General features: G+C 46.8%; 1 pseudogene; it reads right to left on the bottom strand.

The window, feature by feature from the left end:
- Positions 1 to 9756: 9756 nt before the first annotated feature.
- On the bottom strand, positions 9757 to 22045 carry LOC136115810 (ral guanine nucleotide dissociation stimulator-like 1; annotated as a pseudogene).

Raw genomic sequence — 22045 nt, 5'->3', positions numbered from 1 at the left:
ACGAGCTGACATTTAATTCTCGGGCTGTCTTTTCCATAAGATCTATAAACAGGTTTTTCCCTGCTGTCGGTAATTGTAATCCTTTGTCTTTTTGCCTTATTTCCTCATACCAATCACTGCTGTTCTGTACCAATTTCTGTTGCTCTTGCTTTCCTTTTAATTCCTGAGTGGCACTCTTAACTAACTCCTCCTTCTACTGATCTTGCACTCCCCCTCCATCTGAATAGCCCCACTCACCACCTTGTGTAAAACAGATCCTCTGTTCTCCCCTAGGGCAGGAGGCAGAGCCTACAGCGAGTCCACCTTTCTCTAGTGTTGCTTTATCCATGCGAGCCACGGAACCTGACACACCAATATGATGTTCACAGAGTTCGCTTTATTGTCGGACCGGGCTGGCTTTATAGCAAAGCTGCCCTGTCCACGCGCCTTACAACAACGTGATTGGTTGTAACTCGTGCTATACAATAACATGCTAGGCTGCATGTACTGTCCACGCGCTCTGCACGCATGTGTCCGGCGATTGCTCACTCATTATCACCTTCTAATGGTGCTCCTTTAGTCTCTTTTGTCTCTGGCTTCACCTCTCAGCCAGGCTGGCGACAACCCCATCCCCCTGGGGCGGGGGGGGGCTCTGCCACTACATCTCCCCCTCTTTTATTTAATATTAACAATACGCCGTATCATGCTTTAAATACAGTGTGAAATACAGGGTAAGAACATTAAGGCTAATACAATTACAATTAACAAGAACAAACCTGTTTTCAATATTCCTTTTAACCAAACAAGGCATTCACCCCAAAAAACCCAATATCTTCTGTTATTTTCTTGTTCTGCAAATCTTCTATCTTTTTAACTTTTAAGTTCAAACAACACATACAATCAAACTCTTCATAACTGTGAACATGTCCAATAACAAAAAATTAATTGCTGCTCTGTTTTACAAAGTGGTATTCTCAACATTGGCTACATTCGTTGCTTAAAGCGATAACATGTCTGAGGTTAAGGGTTGTCATCACTGCAATCGGTTTCTTCTCTGTTAGCTGGCCAAGGTCTCACCCACTTTGCTGGGATCCATGAATTTTTGTGGTTACCTGTAGAAACACAAGCATATCCCCTTCCCCAGGTTATTAGTGACATAGGACCTTCCCATTGTTGTGTTGTCGGATTAAACACACTAACCTTAGGCACATTTTCGGAAAAATCTTTGACATTTTTGATATGGTGCATAACAACCGGTTCCATTTCAGTTTCACTTTTAGGATTAAGCCAGTTCAGCACATACAATGCCTTCATCAATACCTCTTCTGGGCTCACACCAATTCCCCCTTGTTTTTTCAAAACAGACAAAAGATTTTTTAATGCACGGTGTGCACGCTCAATAATTGCTTGGCCAGTAGAATTATAAGGGATTCCAAACAGGTGCTGTACCTTCCACTGGGTGAGGAAGGCTGCGAGTCTGTCAGAGTGGTATGCAGGACCATTATCTGTTTTGATTTGTGTAGGGACACCCATGACAGCAAAAGCTTGTAGTAAATGACGTTTTACTGCCTTTGCATTTGCTGAGGTCAAGGCTGTAGCCCACAGCAGTCCTGAACAGGTATCTATGGACACATGAATGTACTTTTGTCTGCCAAATGGTGCAAATTCAGTAATATCAGTTTGCCATAACTGACCTGGCTGCAAGCCCCGAGGATTTACTCCCTTTTGTTGGAGAGGGACTATGCGGGCACAATCAGGACAAGCTGCGATAATGGCTCGAGCTTGTTCCTTTGTAATTGTAAACTGCTTTCGGAGTGCTGCTGAGGATTGATGAAAGAATTCGTGAGCTTGTCTGGCTTGTTCAAAAGGGGATATATCTGCTACTGCCACAAGTTTGTCTATGATGCTGTTTCCCTCTACTAGACCACCTGGTATGTTAGTATGGCTTTTTATATGCATGATAAATACTGGTGCTGTCCTATAATCTAATACGTTCCACAAATCTAACAATGCTTCAAACAACAAGGAATTGGAAACTCGCTGCAAAAGCGCTCTATGTATTCTTTGTACAATTCCCACAACATAAAGAGAATCTGTTACCAGATTAACTGGAGAGTTATGCCATTTTTGCAATGCTGCTGTCACCGCTCGCAATTCTAAAATTTGAACCGATCCTTCAGCTATGACAATCTGTGAATGCCACTGACCATTCTCAAACCATACAAAGCCTCCTTTGCATGAGCGACTACTCGCATCTGTGAAAATGGTTATAGCATCTAGTGGATGCTCACTAACAATTGACATAGGCTCTAAGGGGAGGTTGGTCTTAAATATAGGATGTGGTGGATAATGATTGTCCACCTGCACCGGAATCCGGGCAAGAGCTGAGGCAAGATCGTCATGTTTGAGAAGGTTCTGTTCAAACAAATTGAGGGAAATAGGGATCACAATTTTAGCAACATATAGTCCAGACAATGTCAGAAATCTGCTTAGTCCTTTCACTATCACTTGGGCAATGGCTTCCCACCTCTGAATGATGGTTTTTTGTTTTTGGCTGTTTAAAAATATCCATTCTAATATTACCAATGGATCCTTTTCTTCCGTGCTCCACTGGGCCAAAAGTCCTGCCACTTCCTTATTGGTATTATAGACATAGAGAGTAACAGGCAATTCTGATCTTACCCGCTGAGCAGTATTCTGTGAAACTTTTCTTGCAATCTGCTCAAGCGCTTTCTGTGCTTCTGGTGTGAGGCACCGTGGTTCTTGGGGGTCTCGTCCCCCACGGAGGAGACTAAACAGCGGTTGCAAATCTGTATTTGTAATACCCACAACATTTCTTATCCACTGTAAGTCCCCTACTAACTTCATTGCATCGTGAAGGGTTGCTATCTTTGCTTTCACAGTAAGCTTCTGAGGTCTAATCATGGCCTGAGTTAGTTCATATCCTAAATATTTCCATGGTGCAGTTTGCTGTACCTTTTCTGGTGCCACAACCAGACCCCATTGACCTAATTGCTTTGTCAACTGAGTTATTATGTCCTTACTAATTTTCTCTTTATTGCACAAAAGGATATCATCCATATAATGATAGATGATCATCTGAGGGTGTTGTTGCCTGAATGATTTTAAAGCCAAATCTACATACCATTGGCAAATAGTAGGAGAATTTTTCATTCCCTGAGGTAGCACTACCCAATGATATCTTTTTGTGGGAGCTTGATGATTAAGCACTGGAACAGTAAAGGCAAATTTTTCACAATCCTCTGGGTGTAAAGGAATCGTGAAAAAACAATCCTTCAGATCAATGACAGTTATATCCCAATCTTTTGGAAGCATGGTTGGGGTAGGAAGACCTGGTTGTAGTGCCCCCATATCTTTCATTACTGCATTAATTGCCCTGAGGTCCTGTAACAAACGCCACTTCCCTGATTTCTTCTGGATAGTAAAAACAGGTGTATTCCACGGGCTGGTGGAAGGGACCAAATGTCCGAGACTGAGTTGCTCTTCAACCAGCTCCTCTAAATGTGCGAGCTTTTCTTTTGGTAATGGCCATTGATCCACCCAGACAGGATCATTTGTTTCCCAACTCAGCTTCATACATGGCCGGGTGTCGCTCGCTGCAATGGCCATTATTAAAAAGGTGACTGCATAACTATTCCCCACTGAGACATCACATCCCTTCCCAATAATGCAATTGTTGTGTTTAGAACATAAGGTCGTACCCATGCCTCTAAGCCCTCGCCCTCCTCCCTTATCTTAACCATATGTGTGCTGATGTGGGTGGGAGTGGCCCCCCCTATCCCCACTACCATGGTATTTACTGCTTCTAAAGGCCAACACAAAGGCCAGTCAGTGCGAGGGATAATCCTCACATCTGCGCCTGAATCTAAAAGCATTCTTTTCCTCTTAATCTCACTGCCAGGCCCAATAATGGAAACTACCCTAGATGGTTTGTCCAAAGTCAGTTTTTCCGTGAAAGCAACCACAGGGGCTCCAGTAGAACCAAAACCTTTCTGACCTCTTTCTGTATTTAAAGCCTTTGGAACACATGCTTTAAAAGGTACCAATTGTGCTATACGGGTCCCCTGTTTAATAGTCACAGGGGGTGTTAAGACTTGCAACATAATACCTATGGGTCCAACATAATCAGAGTCTATTAATCCTGGCAAAACAAACAACCCCTGTCTTGAAGCAGAAGAACGACCTATTAAAAGTGCACTCAATCCATACCCTAGGGGCCCTGTTACTGTAGATGGAACTACATGTACAGACCGGTCTGTTATTGTGACATCTGTTCCCACGGCCAGATCGACGCCTGCGCTTCCTGAGGTTGCTGCCCTGAGCTCGGACAAGCAACCATGGCTGTTCCCCCTCTCGGCTGGTATTGTGGTGTCATCGCGCCCCAGCCCCTGGCGCTGGTCCTCCCGTTGCCCGGCAGCGGTGTCCCATCTTTTTTAAATCTTGATCGACACTCCACTACTCGGTGTCCATACTTATCACACCGACTGCACGTGCCATCAAAGCGCAAATTATTGAGAGGGGCTGGTGACTGACTAGTGCCATTACTAGGTCCCCCTCTCCGAGTATACTGAGGGCAATTTCTTCTAATATGTCCTGTTTGTCCACAAGTAAAACATGCTAGGCCGCGAGAAGAAGGGCTTCGACCTTTCATTGCAGGCTTAAGTGCTGCAGCCAAGGCCGCAGCGTGGGCTTGAGCATGTATTTTTGCTTTTTCTACCTCCTGTTGCATAATTGGTACCCGTGTGCAAGCTTCCACCATCTCTGCTAAAGAAGCAGTTTTTCCCAAACCGGCTAATATCTGTTGGCATTGGGTGTTTGCATTCATCATAGCCAAATCTTTCCCCACAGCAGCTTTTGCCTCTGGAGTCAAGTTAGGAGAGGCATCTATCACTTCTTTCAAACGATCTACAAACTTCATATATGGTTCCCCAGGATCCTGCTTTATTGTAGAATAGGGTGGCACAGGGTTACCTCTATTTGGCAATTCTTTCACTGCTGCCAAGGCAAGCCCTTGCGTTTGCTGCAAAATCCTTGGATGAAGTGCTGCCTGAGTAGCACCATCCGCATATTGCCCACGACCCAGTAACCGGTCCATGCTCGCTAACCGCAACGGATCATCAGCTGGTAAACGAACATTTTCTAATACTGCCAATTCCACTTTCCCCTGCCACTTGTCCAAGAACAGCAAATACCCCGTTGGAGGAAGCAATAACTCCATCAATGCCCTAATATCTGTTTGAGTTAGTACTTGCCCCTTGAAAAATGAATTGATTAGCTGCATCACATGCTTATTATCCATACCATATTGCATAACTGCACTTTGCAACTGCTTAACCGTTTTCCAATCAAAAGGCGACCACTGCCTTTGTCCTCTATTATCTATGTGCACTGGCACTGCTGTAATACTACCAGGTAACATGATCCCTTCAATAGCTGCATCTCTGATTACCCCTTGCCAACGTTGCCCTGCATTATAAGAATGATCTCGAGGAATATCTCTACCCTGATGCACAGGGGCAGCACCCAAATTATCATTATTATCACTGCTATACAATTCCCTTGTGTTTCCCTGTGGATCAGTAAGTCGACGCATATTTGCAAACCGATCTACTAACCCAGTCTCCAGCCCTTTTCCATATCGCGCTCTCAAATATTCATCTGCTTCTCTTACAGACCACATCCCATCTTCAACACATTGTCTAGCCCATTTTTGTATTCGCTCCCTTTTGATTCGGAGCTCCTCCGGAGTGAGGTCTAATTCCACCCCCTCCCTTTCCTGTTTTCCCCGTTTTTCACATTCCCTGCCAGTTGCCTCCAGCCCGTCCTTAATTGCATCTGACGCCTTTTTATATGCTATTAACCGCGAAGTTTTACTGTTACCGCCATCCAGTCGTTTCATAGCTTCTAGAACTTCTTGCATCTGGCTCTCCTGCCGTCTCAGTAAGTCCTTCAGGCTCTGCACGTGGCTCTCCTCCTGGAACTCAGGGCGATTCTGCGGTGCTCCGTCCTGGTGTTCCATCGGGTCCTCCGGCAAAGGCACGTCGGCTGGATTAACTTGTCCTGGCTTGTTGAAACTTGCCGGTTGCTGCCATTCGTTGTCGGAGCCAGGCAATGGCTCAACGGGCGCAGAGGGTATAATTTGCTCTCCGCCCCAGAACTCCAGATCTGATACGGGACATACCAGCGGTGTTGATTCTTCGGAGTTCTCGGAGGGTGGGCAGCTCGCGGCGGGCGGCTCCGAGGGGACGGCACACAGCTCGGCTCCTCTGAGACTTCCTGCACCAGCTGCCTGACCTCCCGCCAGGGTCCGGCGAGATCGCAAGCCTCGCGGCTCCCCCTTGTAACCGCTTCCCATAGTTCGGTCCCTATGTCCTCCCATGTACCGGGAGAAAAAAATTCGTCCGTCGAACGAACACAGCCCTTACGCTGGGCGAATAGTAACAGGCGCTCCACCGCGTCTTTTTCCAAAATTCTTCCTGTTCTTGCAGCCAGCTGCAGAATACTTCTCACTATTATTTTTTCTTCCACGGATGCCGTGTTTCCCATGCCACCTGCTCCCCCCAGGCCTACTTTCCGCTATGATTGAGCGCTGGGCTGGTGTCGCCCCCAGGTGGCGTCCTCGCGTCTTCACTTCCGGCGATCTTGCTTCGATACGAAGGATCACGTCGGGGTCACCAAAGTGTTGCTTTATCCATGCGAGCCACGGAACCTGACACACCAATATGATGTTCACAGAGTTCGCTTTATTGTCGGACCGGGCTGGCTTTATAGCAAAGCTGCCCTGTCCACGCGCCTTACAACAACGTGATTGGTTGTAACTCGTGTTATACAATAACATGATAGGCTGCATGTACTGTCCACGCGCTCTGCACGCATGTGTCCGGCGATTGCTCACTCATTATTACATTCTAATGGTGCTCCTTTAGTCTCTTTTGTCTCTGGCTTCACCTCTCAGCCAGGCTGGCGACAACCCCATCCCCCTGGGGCGGGGGGGGGCTCTGCCACTACACTCTAGGTTAGTTGCTACCCATAATTCCTGCCCTTGGATTTCACACTTCTCCAATTTTTTTCTATCATAACATCCAGAATTAATAGGAGCGTGATAATGTAGAACATGTTGGGTTCGTCTCCCTATTCTCACACGCTCGTAGCACTTGGTACAGGGATTGGCCAGGCTAAGTTGGGAACAATAAGTCACCACTGCCAGCAAGGGGATCAGGTCCAGGGTTCTGCACCCTCTGCCTCTCTGGCCGACCAGGCTGCAGCCGCAGCCGAGTTCGTCATCTTCTCGGCAGCAAGGGCCGTGTCCCCGCCTTTCCTGTTTTTACCGTTAGCGTGGCGACTTTTTATCGTTTCCCAACTCTTGGCCTTCACTTCCCAGGAACAACAGGAGCAACACGGAATGTGGTTTCTCTGTCTGCACTCTGTTCTCCTCATCACTGGTGGGCTCTAAATTCCCATTCACCCCTTCAGTAAATACCTCCCACCATTCTCCGCTATTCTTTTTCTATTCTTCCAGCGGCAACTGGAATCCTCAACCGAGCCCCGGTTTCCTTATCTTCTGTTCTTAGACATTTCTTACACAATCCTGTCGGTAAGTTCCCTTTGTGGATATGCTTATACCACAGTCCATTTACAACCTAAACATCAAATATAAAATGAGAATTACATATACAACTCGGTTCAACACATTTAGCTATTAAGCCATTCTCATTTTCATTTATACTGGGCATTCACATCAATAACACTAATAGTAGTTACATCACCAATCCCGTGTCAACTTCAATTTCAGTTCCCCTGGTTCTTGAGTTACTTTCCAGGTTCTTTCTTCCGTCAGGGCTCCTCTAACTCGAGAGACGCGTGTCCATCCTTTCCCTGCCCTCCCAACAGCTGTTTCTGTAGTTAACAAAACAAGAAAAGGTCCCTCCCATCATGGGGTTGGAGTTTCTTCTTTTCAGGTTTTCATTAGTGTTGCCCCCATATCTACCAGAAATTCTACTTGTTTTGTTCTTTTGGGTTTCTTCTTCCCAATGCGGTGAGCACCACCCAGGCTGGTCCCCCAGAAGGACTAAAACTGCTTCCCAGTGCAACCCCAAACACCCTTCACTTCAGCAGGTGACCGCACTTGTGCTTTCAGCTCCTGGGCTGGTGCTGTCCGGGCTTTCCCTGCTCAGCACTGACTGTGTTTTGGGAAGGCAGGAGCCAGTGCAAACCCTTCTCCGCTCTTCTGCTCTTTTTCTGCTCTTTTTCCCCTTTGCTGTGAAGCTCAGCTGCTCCATGAGTTATTGTGTTCTCCTGTGAGCGTGGGGTTTGTCCTCTGCTGTGGAGCACGAGAGCGAAGCCCCCGGAGCCCCGGCTGGTGCAGACCCCGCAGCGAGGGTGACAGACCCGGAGCCAGGAGCAGTTTCCCCAGGGTGAGGAGCAAGTGGAGCTGCTCACACCAAGGGCACAGGCAGGGTTGGTGCACGTCACCGGTTCTAAGGCTGTCACCAGAACCTGACAACCTGACAACAGTGTGCTGGCTCCCCGGGCAGTTGAAGTACAACCAGAACGCAAGAGGCAGCTTAAATTCGGGGTCGTCTTTTTGCCAGGAGCAACAAATGCCGTGATGGAGACAACGGGGAAAAGGTGGAAACTCTCAGACCGCGGTGCAGTCTCAGAGAGGAAAAGAGATGAACGAGACACTGAGGAGCGGGAAGAGTTGACGTATTTATCATAGAAACATTAAAGGTTATAGAGAGATGGAATGTTACACGAGATCAAATATTTAAATACATTCGCTCCAGACACAAAATAGTGTTAAAAAGTTCATCTATTTATTATAGATACATTAAATATTATACAAAGCTCAAACATGATCTAAAGATCAAACATTAAAATCTACTAACTCCAGACAAGAATTGGTGGGAAAACGTTTGCATATTTATTAGATAAGTATTAAATATTAAATAAAGATTAAATAGAATACAAAATCAAACATTAAAATATATTAACTCCAGACACAAATTAGTGGTCAAAAGTTAATCCATTTATTATAGAAACATTCAATATTATATAAAGATTAAATATCATATAAAGATCAAATATTATCTAGAGATCAAACACTAAAATCTACTAACTCCAGACGGGAATTGGTGGAATAAAGTTCAAGTATTTATTATATAAATATTAAATAAAGATTATGTATTATATAAAGCTTAAATATTAATCCTAGTAACTCCAGATCAAAAAATACTGGAAAAATGTTTACGTATTTTTATAGAAACATTAAATAATATATAGAGATTAAATATAAGGATCAAATATTAAACTATATTAACTCCAGACAAAAATTAGTTGAAAAAAGTTATGTATTTGTCATAGAAATGTTACATATCTATAAAAACTAAATACTACATAAGGATCAAATATTAAAATATTTTAACGCCAGACAAGAATTGGTGGGGGAAAAAAGTTCACAGATTTCTTATGTAAATAAAGATTATGTATTAAATAAAGATTATGTATGATATAAAAGCTCAAATCTTAATATATATTAACTCAAGAGAAGAATTAGTGGAAAAAAAGTGACGTATTTATGATAGAGATGTTACATCCATGTAAAGATTGAATATGACATAGGGATCAAATATTAGAATATTTTAATGCCAGACAAGAATTGGTGGAAAAAAGTTCAAGTATTTATTCTATAAATATTAAATAAAGATGATGTGTTCTATAAAGCTCAGTTATTAGTATCTATTAACTCCAGAAAAAAAGGGTGGAAAAAAGTTTCTCTATTTATTTTATATGCATCTCTAGATATGTGATATAAAGCTCAAACACTATCTACAGAAGAAACATTAAAATACATTAACTCCAGACAAAAATGGGTTGAAAAACGTTGATATACTTATCATATAAATATTAAATATTATACAAGGATCAAATATTGTATAAAGATTTAGTAATAAAATATATCAACTCCAGAAAATAATTATTGGGGAAGGTCTATGTACATAGTAAATAAATATTAAATATTAGTACATTAAATAAACATATTAAATAAATATTAAACATTAGTACATTAAATAAACATATCACATAAATATTAAATATCAGTATGTTAAATAAAAAATATTAAATAAAGCTCAAATACTATATACAGCTAAACCATTTCAATATATTAACTCCAAGGAGAAATTAGTGGAAAAAGTTTACGTACTTATTCTGTGAATACTGAATATTATACAAGCTAAAATATGCTATAAAGCTAAGCTATTTAAATATAGGAACTCCAAGCAGACATCAGTAGAAAAAAGATGATATAATATTGAAGGTTTCTGTAGAAGTATGGAAAGATTAAATATGATAAACACATCGAGTATTAAAATACATTAACTGCAGACAAAAACTGGAAAAAAGTTAATATACTCGTTATAGAAATATTAAATATTATACAAAGCTGAAACATTATATACAGGTCACATATTAAAATATATGAACTCCAGACTAAAACTGGGGGGAAAAAAGTTTACATACTTATGATATAAACAGTAAATCCTATCCAGAGCTCAGCCATTACAACCCATGAAGTGCGGGCTCCTCCTGTGCTGCAGCTTTTCTTCTCAGGATGCAGTCGAAGTTGCCCTGGGTGCTCATGGCGTAGAACACGTTCGCCTTGGGTGGGATCGCCAGCTCCGCAAGAGAGGGAGCAGAGCGAGCGTTCATGGGCGCCCCACTCAGCGTTGGGGGTTTATTCTCACCGGCAGCTGGGACAACGTGGCGATGGCGTTTCTGACGTCGCTCCGCATGTTACTCTTGCCGGCAAAATGCAGCAGAGCTCTTCAAGCAGCAGCAGCAGCAGAGTTCTGCTTCCCCACCTTTGTCCTCGGAGATGATCTGGACCAGCTCGTAATCCTCAGCCGAGCCAGACTGCAGGTTGTGCTTCTCCACGGCTCGCTGGGTGACAGCAGGAGCCTTCTCTTGGTTACTCAGCTGCAAAGAGGGAGTTGCAAGGAGTCGCTTGGTAACCAAGTCGCAGATTCTGCCAGACGCTAAAACACGCTCTTTGCGACACCTGGGGGTGGAGTTAGTTCAAGACAACAGACACTGCTCTAGAAATGCAGCAGGGAATCACAGCCTCTGCTCTCCTGAGCAACCGCTCGGAGAGGTGAGACCTTGTTCTCAGCAGCCATCGAATCCGCAGCAAGAGCTGCCCCAGCTGCTGTTTGCAGACATCCATTAATCCACAGTCTCCCCTGCTAAACACTTTCTGCGATGTCCTGCAAAGATTCTGGGCCTTGGAGCTGGGTTTGCTGGGGAAGGGGCACCTTGTGTCACAGCTCACACACCCCAGTGCTGAGCTGGACACACAACAGCCGGCGCTGGCAGAAGAGCAGGGGCAGCAAAGCCGGCACTTGCTCAGAGTGCTTCCCTTGGCATTGTTGATCAAATACAAGCTTCAATTTCAAAGCCAGAAACCTTGAGAGATGCTCTTTGCAAACCTCTCATTCATCCCCTGCTCCACATGTTTTGATTTGTAACATCGGTCACGTTCCCTGTCAAGGAGGTCTGATCGGGGAATAGGTGTTTCCGAAACTAAAAGCACCATTCAAGTCACCTGGGGTGAAAACACCACCCACAGTAACAGCGCTTTGCTGTTCCCACCGCTCACCAGGATGCTCCTGTAGATGTTGCCGCTTCTGTCCTCTTCTACGCTGGTGCGGATGACGCAGCTCTCTCCGCTCTGCTGGTTGTAGACTGGCAGGACTGGCGGCACTTCTTTTGATGGAACGGGAGTCACGGGGCCGGGGCACTTCTTGGAGCACTTGTCATCAGATGGCAGCAAGGGGGGAGACGAGATCAAACACATTCATTACCATTGAATTTCAAAGATCCAAAAGCTAAAGATGACACTCTTCAGCACAACAGCCTTAACAAGGGCTTCGGCAACCCAGTTAAGGCAGCTTAGGTCAAGAGAGCAGAGTCTGCAGGACAAAGCTCCCTGGGAACGGAACCCAGCCCAGCCCAGGCTTGGTCTGGGCAGTTCCTGGCAGGTCAAACCACAGGGCTGGTGAGCTCTGACCTCACCTGCTTCTCACTTGCTCAGCTGCTCTGCCTGCCCCAGAATTAGGCTGGGCTGATGTACATGAGCCCTCCCCCCAAAATCGCCTTTCCCAGAGCTCAGGTCCCTCCATTCCACTGCCAGCAACGCTCCAGTCAAGATCCACAGGCTTGGGCAAGCGCCTGGGGCCGCCGGCAGCGTCAGCAGCCTCGCACAGGCTGTTTGTGCTGAACACAGGGCCCGGGCCCTACCTTGTGCTGAGGCTCCTCAGCAGTGTCGGTGGGAGGGACGATGGTGACGGTGCTGTCCCCAGAGCTCCCACCTGGAGCAGGTTTGGGCTGCGCGTTGACGGGGGTGCTGAGGGCGCTCACCCCCAAGCCCAGGAACGGCCTAGGGGAGAAAAGAAAGCACAACAGAGCTGGGCTGAGCACAGCTGTCACTTGCTTCAACAATCTGACCTGCTGTTGTGTTTTCCTATCTCGAGTGGCCTATTGTTTGTGTGTGTATAGCAAATTAGACTCTATCCTTATTTGCTCTGTTTTGCTGCTGCAAATTTGAATTGAATTTATAATCCAGCACTAAAATCGTTCCTTTGTTTGACACCTTAGAGTTATTTCTGAAGTCTTTAGTCGATAACCCTCCTGGCTACTTACACCAATAGAAAGAGACAACAGCAATACGTATTTCTAGCTGGCGGTGTCTCCTCGCAGCACTGCAGTGCTCTGGATCCCCAGCCAGGTTTGTCAGCTGGTGTTTGATTTATTCCAGTTCATATTCACACACCAAACCCCCTCCCCGTTGTACTCACAGGCTGAATCTCTTCACCACGCTCTTCTGAGCTCTGCCCGCTGCGGTGCTCTGGTCAGGAGCTGCTCCTTCGATTTCACGTGACAGACGGAAACTGCAGAACAGGCAATACCGTTAGTTAAATATCTCAAAGTGGCCATATTTGAGAAGCCCTGGGTCACTCCCACGTCCCAGAGGGTTCATCCCCACGAGGAGGAGCGCAGCTCTGTGCGTGTGTATTTCCACTCTCCGGGAGCAGCTCCTGGCAGCGCAGAGCTCAAGGCTGAGAGAACCTGAACCTGCCTGCGGGGGAAGAAAAGCTGCTTCGCCAGCTGGGCTGAGACCCTACCTCTCCTCATCACTTCAATGCCGCTGCCTCCTAAACCACTGCACGAATTTCTCATCTCCTGTCACGCAATAGCTGTTACATGAGGACTGCAACAGCTTCATTTGTGCGATTACTTCAAACTCCTAAGAAAACAAATAATAAAATAGGAATTCTAATTAGAAAAATCAAGCCAGTCTCGTTAATACACTAAACACACGCAGCAACAGATCCAGGACAAACTGCCCTCGGACAGAGGAAACCCCGGCACCTTCGCTCCTACTGATCTCTGACCAACAAGGCTCAGGCTGGAAGGCAACGCTCAGCCTTGATTTCTCGGTCCCAGGTACCCGCTTCGCTCGCTGCACCTTTGACCCACAACTATTTACTGCAGCACAAGGAAGATGGTCACAGACTGCATCTTGTGGCCAGCAAAGGTCTCACGCCAGCAGGTCTGATGCGCTCCCAGCACACAGAACACGCTCGTGTAACGTGTTCCCGTGAACACCAAACGGGGGGAACGTGCCCCAGACGTAACTCCCGCGGCAGCGAGTGCCCTGCGGCTCCTCTTCCCCTGCTGCCCGCATCTAAAAGGAATTTCTCTTCCCGCGCTGCCCCGCACAGCCCGGCAGAGGTTCACAGCGTGCCGGGGACTGTTCCTTCCTCACCCTCTGAGTAACGTGAGCGGCTGTTGGATACGCCCAGCAAAGACAACAGGCCTCGCCAAGAGAACGCTCTAGCAGAGAGCGTCAGGCACTAACGATCACAGAACAGTCACCGTTCCACTTACCCTTCGCCGCTTCTCAAAATTGATCAGGCCGCCCTGTTGGAAGGACAGAGAAGGGATCAGAGGAGAAGAGCACAGGCTCGGCTGGAGTTAATCACAAACAGGATGAACAGGATGAAGTAGCGACACCAAGGGACGGGCCAGAGCTGCCCTGACCAAAGGCCTCTACAAAGACCCGTTTCCAGCTCTAGGATAAGCCACAGCACTCGTGTACCTGAGTCTATTTGTTAAATACATTCCTCTCTTTTTAAGAACTGCACTAGCACCCAGTGGAAGATGCAGGAGCAGACACAGTGTCTGCAAGGGAGGGAGGAGATTTAGGATTCCAAAAATTGCCCCAAATTACCTCGAGATAGTCCTGAAGGGCTGTGTCCAGCATGACGAGGTCAGTGAGGAAGGTACCCAGGTAAGGTACCGTGCCTTGTGTGACTCCCTGCAAACGGTCAGAGCAATGGTGGATTAATTGACTGAGAAGTCATAATTATACTAATTAGAATACTCCTGTGGAAGCAAACAAAACACAACTAGTCTGCTTCACCAAACAGCGCTCTTGTAAATGATGCTTTCACGACATCATCCTTGGTATCTCAGCCAGCGGTTCATGTCTGCACAGAGCGGTATATAAGCCAAAGTGCTCATTCGTAACTCCTCTGCGTCAAATCTCGCTGTGCGGCACCTCTCGCCCCAGCAGAAAAGCCGGGATTTACAGACCCGTCTTCCCCAAAGCACCGCATACGGGAGCTCATTGGTCAGGAACAGGGCTGAGCTCGGCTTTGGGTGAGATCACAACCTGGCAACTCAAGCTCATTCCCACCTTCAGCAGCAGCTCCCTGCTCGTCGCAAAGTTGTCACAGTCGGAGAAGATTTCGCAAAGCTCTTCGAACATCAGCATTGTGTCCCTGTACAGGAAAAGATTCAATGATTTAAGTTGTTTGTAAGCACTCTGAATCAGACCAGGGGACAATTTTTTTCTCAAGAATCGTTAACAGTTGGGCACAGAAAAGATAAAAGCACCAAAACACATCCAGTGACACACTGCACAGCCTTACTTTGGAACGCAGGCCCAGGTCTTCTTCCGGCGATAAACCGAGGTGGACTGCAAGGCGGAAACGATGGCCTTCAGAGACGAAAAGTTGTTCAGGATCCTACATTGCTGTGAAAGGAGCGGTTAGAAACACAGGAGCGTTAAACGTCAGCATCACCAATAGCCAGTGCTCTTCTGTCTGCCCCGTGTCCTGCTTGCTGCACATTCTCCCTGCTAAGCGGGCAGCTCTACAAATACTGAGCATCAAAAATATCACTCCCCGCTACAACCCCCCTGTCCCCTCCCAGCTCCACGGCACCCGCACAAGGAACGTTAAACAGTCGCGAATAAACGCTTTACACGTCCGATACGGATCCACTTCTCCAAGATCTTCGCTCTTGGCTGTGTCTTTAATTCTTTGCTCTCCAGGATGGTGCTGAGCACGCAGTTGGTGACGGCGTTGAACTGCGAGATGGTGGCTCTGATGCTCTGTGCCAGCTGTTTGTTCTCTTTCTTGTCCCTTCGGGACCAGATGCAGCCCAGGCAGTGGTGGGGCACAACGTTCTGGAAGAGTGTCTAGAGGGAAACAGAGGTGTCCAACTCAGCCTGGAGCGCTACTGCCCACAGCAAGAAATGCACGGTTACAGTACAAACTGCAGCTGAATCCAGTATGGTATTAAAAGGGAAATATTGGTTTTCTCTCCAGTTTAAAATATACACTTTGGTATAACTCTTTAGGCCTGACGCCCTAAAAGAAGTGTCAGCTAAACTGTCCTGGAAAAATAAAAGACACCTTTCTATCACTTACATTACCAGGGGGAAAGATTTCTATATCATGATACTTTTGAAAGAGATTGATACAAATAAGCCAAATCGGAGCACTACAGTTACAAAGTACTTCTACATCTTCAGGTGAGGTAGCCTAAGATACAGTCAAAATACGCTATTTCTGAGGGGTCAAATGCTAAACTTTGCAAAAGAGGCCACACAGTCTACATCCACACTGTATAACAAAAAGACAAACACCTTCAGAAGAACTGAAGGAAAAGCCCAATCAATGAAGCAAGTCTGGATAACCAAGCAGAGCTGCGCTCTGTGTCCCAGCAACAGAGCGGTTCTGGAACAACAGACTTACACCGATATAAGTTAAAAAACAAACAAACAAACAATGAGAAGCCCAGAACTCTTTCCCCGAGCATTTCAAGTAATACGTATGATCTACATACCGCATCCATGTATGTCAGCTGTTCTGCCACCAGGTCTTCTTGGGACAGCGAGAATTCTTCTGGGCCGCTGATCTCCAGTTCCTCTTCCTCGTCCGGGGTGCAGGGAGAAAGGCTGTGGAACGCGTCTGGCCAGCGGGGAAAACACGAGTCAGTGAATTTATACAGAAAACAAGTAATCAAAGCAGGTATTTGGAAAATCACTACATAGAAGAACAGAACATGCAAAGGGACCTGCCTGGGGTAACGGCCTCACCGTGCTGCATATTTTAGGGAGATAGAGAAGGTCCAGAAGATTAAATGGGCAAAGAGAAGGTAGAAGAAAAAGAAATAGGGAGAACTGAGCTGTTCAGGGTCTCTTAGCTGAGAAGTGCCTTAACCCATTCACTAACCATTCTTTGGAAAGAACAAACCCACCAACCCCCCCACAACAACTCCTTATTAACACTGCAGAACTTTGATAATCTGCTTGTCAGCATTTACGCATTCTATACTCTGAAAAACAGCTGAACTGCAAAGAGACAAGACTGCAGTTATACCCCCAAAATATTACGCTGAGAATGCTCTTATGTCCACGTTTCAAGGGAAGAGGAGGAGAAGGGAGAGAGACCAGTTGGAAAGTTAAAACGTGCTTTGCTAGTACTACTGATGAGGAGAGAAAGTAATGCAAAATATACGAAACCAATCGTGGCTCCAGCAGCTTCAGGACAGGCCCCCGGACGCCCTGGGCTGGACTCGGCACTAAACCAGAGCTGGATTCAGGGCTGCAGGGCTGTACAGAATTGATCAGCAGCCTTGGCTGCCGCAGCACTAAGTCTAAACCTGGGCCTTTTCTGCACACCAGTCCTACCGTTATGCGCTCCAGAGCCAACGGGGTCTGAAAAACACGCAGGTAACGTGAGAAAAATGCATGTAGTAGAACTCAGTCTGCCTACTAAGGCTGGAAGTTGATTCCAGTACTCATTCACATACCACGTGAGCTCTTACGACTTTTCGGCTCACGGCACAGGAAGCTTTGTGCTCTGGATAAGGGGATGTGTCAGGCTTGACGCTGGGAGAACACACAGACAGCAGAGAAAGGTACTTTACCATCATTCTCCCATTCTTCTTTCTGGAACTGCTCCAGGAGGTTCTGCGCCCTCTTCTCCGGGTCAGAGCCGGGCATGTTCTTCTTCAGATAACTCAGCACCTTCTGCAGACACACGTACTCGGGCGGCTCTCGGAAATCGTCGGCACATTGGTCGAGCCAGGCTTGTAAAATCGATGCCATCGCACTGTGAGCAAATTCAGAGAGAACACATGGGTTGTATGCAGCAGGTATTGATGCAATCGCATGGATCTGTACCTAATATAACAACAGGAACACTGAGACATTCATCCCCCACGTGAGGGCAGTATGGACACTTCTGTGAGCACAGAATTTAATTTGTTCTTTTTAGGCAAGAAATATTATTAAGATAATACTTCATAGGAAACTAAAGGCTGCTTCTTCAATTACACCTTGAGAAACCAGCGCAGTCATTCATATTTTCTCTGCGTTGTATTATTGGATGTGTTATGAGACAGCTGATACTTGGCCTTTACACAAGCTCCTTGAAGCAAACAGGGCTGTGAATTGTCAAATGAAACAACAGCTCTGCTGCCCACGTCCCGCTCCAGCACCGAACCCTGACTGGGGCTCGCTGGGCGCTGCAAAACCAAACTTACGTCCTGAGCACTGTGCTGGATCCGGGGGAATTCTGGGTTCCATGTTCTTCAGAGCCCGAGATCTCCAGGTTTCCGTATCTGAAAAAATGAGATGGCTGTTTAGAGGAACCTCTACTGAGCAACCCAAACAGCGTAATCCATATACAATTGGCATAAACATATAGATATTGGCATATTCATATACAATTGGCATGAAGACAAGGGCTTCATGCTGGACAATTCCACCGTGGCTGGGGAAGCTGCGGCAGAGATGAAGGGTTTGCACATATCCCCCGTGCACTGGTCTTTTTTTAAGGGACAAGCTGTATTGGTTTTCTTGTGTCGGTCCCAGTTTGGTTCCTTAGCGGTCAGACCCCACCTGGCGCTTAAGCTTTAATGAGATTTGGGATGTGGGCAACGTGCATTTACACATGGTGTGTTTACGCTGAAATCCTGAATTTTGCAGGATTCTTTTCTGTCAACATCCCCCTGTCGTGTATAATAAATGACGGCTCAGTTTCCATTCTGTCCCGGCTCTCACCTGTCCAGGAGCAGTTCCAGGACTGTGCTGGTGGAAGCAAAGGCCCTGTACGTGGAGAGGAAGATGCTGATGTATGTGAAGTCATTATCGGCAAAGGCCGTCGGAAGCGTCTCCACCAGCTTTTCCAAAGTTCCAGCTTTCAGGGCCCTGCTGTTGCACGTCTCGTCCGGGCTGACAGTGTGTCCTGCAGGGAACTGGTCCCCTTCAGCCTACAAAGTGGAAACAAAGACAAAGCACAAAACTCAGACAGAAGCCAGAGCCCCGACAGAGCTTGCACAACGAAACACAGATTCCATTCCACCTTTTCACAGGAATAGTCCATCTCTAGTTACTAAACAATTTTGTCGGTTTGGGCTCTCCAAACACCAAATACTGTATCAAATACTGGAGGACAATCAAGACATTTCTTATTGAAACAGCCAAGTGTTTCCAGTGCTTAACCTGTAATCTCCTGGTTGCCTTTGAAACTGACCATTCTCTCATAACAGGGCCAACCATTCAAAAACCCCGGATGCTTTCTTAGCATCCAGAAGTTTAAGAAAGGTTTGTCAGACTTCTTGCAGCATGAAAGATCTAAGTTCCTTCACTTACTCCAACCTCTACAAGAAAATACTAAGCAAGGTTTCAAGCTTCTCAGTACTTAAAGGAATTGGTAATAAAGCCCAACTCACTCAAAATGAACAAAACCAGTTGTATTCCTTTCAACACGGGTTCTATGAAATTTTCAGTTAGAGCTGCATTTCTCTCAGACACATCCACTACCAGCCAACGCTTTTCAGCTGAAAAGCCTCCAAATCACTCTACAAATGCAGCATCACTAAGAACTCTTCCCATCAGCTGGAAAATGTACAGGAGGTCAAAAATACTTTCTGCTATTTCTCCCGGGAAAAACAGGAGGCAGAGATGGGAAATCTGCCACTCAAAGTCTCTATACTACCAACCTGGACACTACACCAAAGCAAGTTCTTATATTATTGCCTTGGATCCTGAAGAAAATGTAGAAACATCGCAACATAACATGAAAGTTCTACCCACCTCCTGACCCTCTGGCTCAAACTGCCACAGCTGCACCGATTGCAATGAAGTGAGGACACTTTGATCAGCTGGGGGCTTGGCCACCATGCCAGCTTTACTCACCCCGAGCCATCTTGCTCCTTCGCTGTCAGTCTGCTGGATCTGCGCTCTTCTCAGGCTGTCGCAGTCAACAGCTCCTTCTTGTGCGTCTTCAGCTCCATCCTCAGTTGTGCTCTGCCAGGAAAAGGGCCAAGAGAAACAAGTCAGAGAGAAAGGAACATGGTCCCTGCACAAGCGCAGGCTGCAGACACCAGCATGCCAGCACCAGGATCTCACAACACCTCAACAACGCTCACTTCAGTTGCCACTTTTTAGCTGCCTTCAGTTACCTGGGCCTTTTTGGGCTTTTAACTGAAAGCAGAGAGGAGCTGAGTGCACAACTTACTGCACGAGTCAATGAAAGAGGTAAGAATTAAACCAGAGAGTCCAGATCTCCTGAACCCCACCACTAACAGCCGCTGTATTAACATGCTGATACATGTTGAGGAGCAAAGCACTAGAGAATTGAAAACAGATGTAACAATTAACTTCAGAAATACATATACTGGTCCCCCTGCAACCACATAATGCTTTTTCTTCATACATACCACTTGAATAATTAAAGTTTCAGGGCTTTACTGACTACCATAGCCTTAAGCACAGCAACAACTCAATTAGAAAGGATTTGAGTGCAGTGCAACCAAATCCTGGTTTGGGGAAGCTGGGGTTTGGGGTTTTTTTGGGGGTTGCTTTTCTGGTTTTTTTTTACCTCTTTTAACTCTAAAATATCCCTAAGTCATACAGAACTGTCTGTGCACCAGTGACTTGCCTCTTGAACGCTCTGTGGAACCTCCACGTCTTCCCCAGGTTGGTTCCTCACATTTTCTTCCAGGCTCTGTGGAGTCTCCACGTCTTCTTCAGTTGGCTCGCTTGGAGTCTCCTCTGTGCACTCTGCAGTCTCTGTGTCTTCCTCTGTTGCCTTGCTTAGACCGTTCTCAACGCGCTCTGGAGTCTCTGCGTCTTTGTCTGATACCTTGCTTGTAGTCTCCACATCTTCCTCTCTTGTCTCGCTTAGAGTCTGCTCAATGCGCTCTGGAGTCTCCTCAACGCGCTCTGGAGGCTCCTCAGTACACTCTGGGCTCTCCACTTCTTCCTTGGTTGGCTTGGTCAGAGTCTCCTCAAGGCTGTGCAGAGACTCCACATCTTCCTCGTGTCTCTTCTGCCTGGGTGTCCTCCTCCTTGGTCTTCTCCAGCATCTCCAAAGAGACAGGTTCCGAAAGGGGAAGTTCCGAGCCTGTTAGAAAACAACGGAAAAACAGTTTTGAATTGCAGATAGCAACACATTTACTTTTAACGTCCTTGCAAAAGTACCGGGACAAGATCACATGAACCCTGAAATTCAGACACTATTACAATGCAAAAAATAGATAGGATCATAGAAACATTTTGGTTGGAAGAGACCATCGAGTGCAACCGTCAACCCACCCCTGGCACTGCCCCATGTCCCTCAGGACCTCATCTATGTCCCTTTTAAACCCCTCCAGGGATGGTGACCCCACCGCTGCCATGGGCAGCCTGTTCCAATGTCTAATAACCCTTTCACAGAATCCCAGAATCCCAGAATGTCAGGGGTTGGAAGGGACCTGGAAAGCTCATCCAGGAGCAGGAACACCCAGCTGAGGTTCCACAGGAAGGTGTCCAGGCGGGTTTGAATGTCTGCAGAGAAGGAGACTCCACAACCCCCATGGGCAGCCTGGGCCAGGCTCTGACACCCTCACCATGAAGAAGTTTCTTGTCAAATTTAAGAGGAACCTTTTGTGTCTCAGTTTGTACCCGTCACCCCTTGTCCTGTCACTGGTTGTCACTGAGAAGAGCCTGGCTCCATCCTCCTGACACTCACCCTTTACATATTTATAAACATTAATGAGGTCCCCCCTCAGTCTCCTCTTCTCCAGCTCCAGAGCCCCAGCTCCCTCAGCCTTTCCTCACACGGGAGATGCTCCACTCCCTTCAGCATCTTGGTGGCTGCGCTGGACTCTCTGCAGCAGTTCCCTGTCCTTCTGGAGCTGAGGGGCCACAACTGGACACAATATTCCAGGTGTGGTCTCCCCAGGGCAGAGCAGAGGGGCAGGAGAACCTCTCTGACCTACTGACCACCCCCTTCTAACCCACCCCGGGTATCATTGGCTTCCTGGCCACAAGGGCCCAGTGCTGGCTCATGGTTTTCCTTCCTCAGTGTGATATATCACACTATATTTCAAATTTAATCTCTTTTTTTTAGCCATGCCTTTTAAGAAATGAGAAAGCATTACACAAATCCCTTTTATGAAGTGAAACTGCAAAAAGAACTATTACATTTTTTAGCACTAAAGGGACAATTTACCTGGGGAGGGCGGGCGGCGGGGCCCGGCTCGCTCATACCCGTCCGCAGCAGGGCCCGCAGCCGATCCCGCACATGGCGCTGTGTCCGCGTCCGCAGGCAGGGCTGCTGCCGGCTCCGCCAGCCCCGCACTCCCGCTCTCTCTCGCACCGACCGCTCGCCCCCACGCCAACGGCGGCGACGGCTCCGCCGGC

This window comes from Patagioenas fasciata, chromosome 33 (genome assembly GCF_037038585.1).
Source record: "Patagioenas fasciata isolate bPatFas1 chromosome 33, bPatFas1.hap1, whole genome shotgun sequence".
NCBI lineage: Eukaryota > Metazoa > Chordata > Aves > Columbiformes > Columbidae > Patagioenas > Patagioenas fasciata.
Note: the sequence above shows the minus strand (reverse complement) of the source record. Positions and strands in the feature narration are given on the sequence as shown.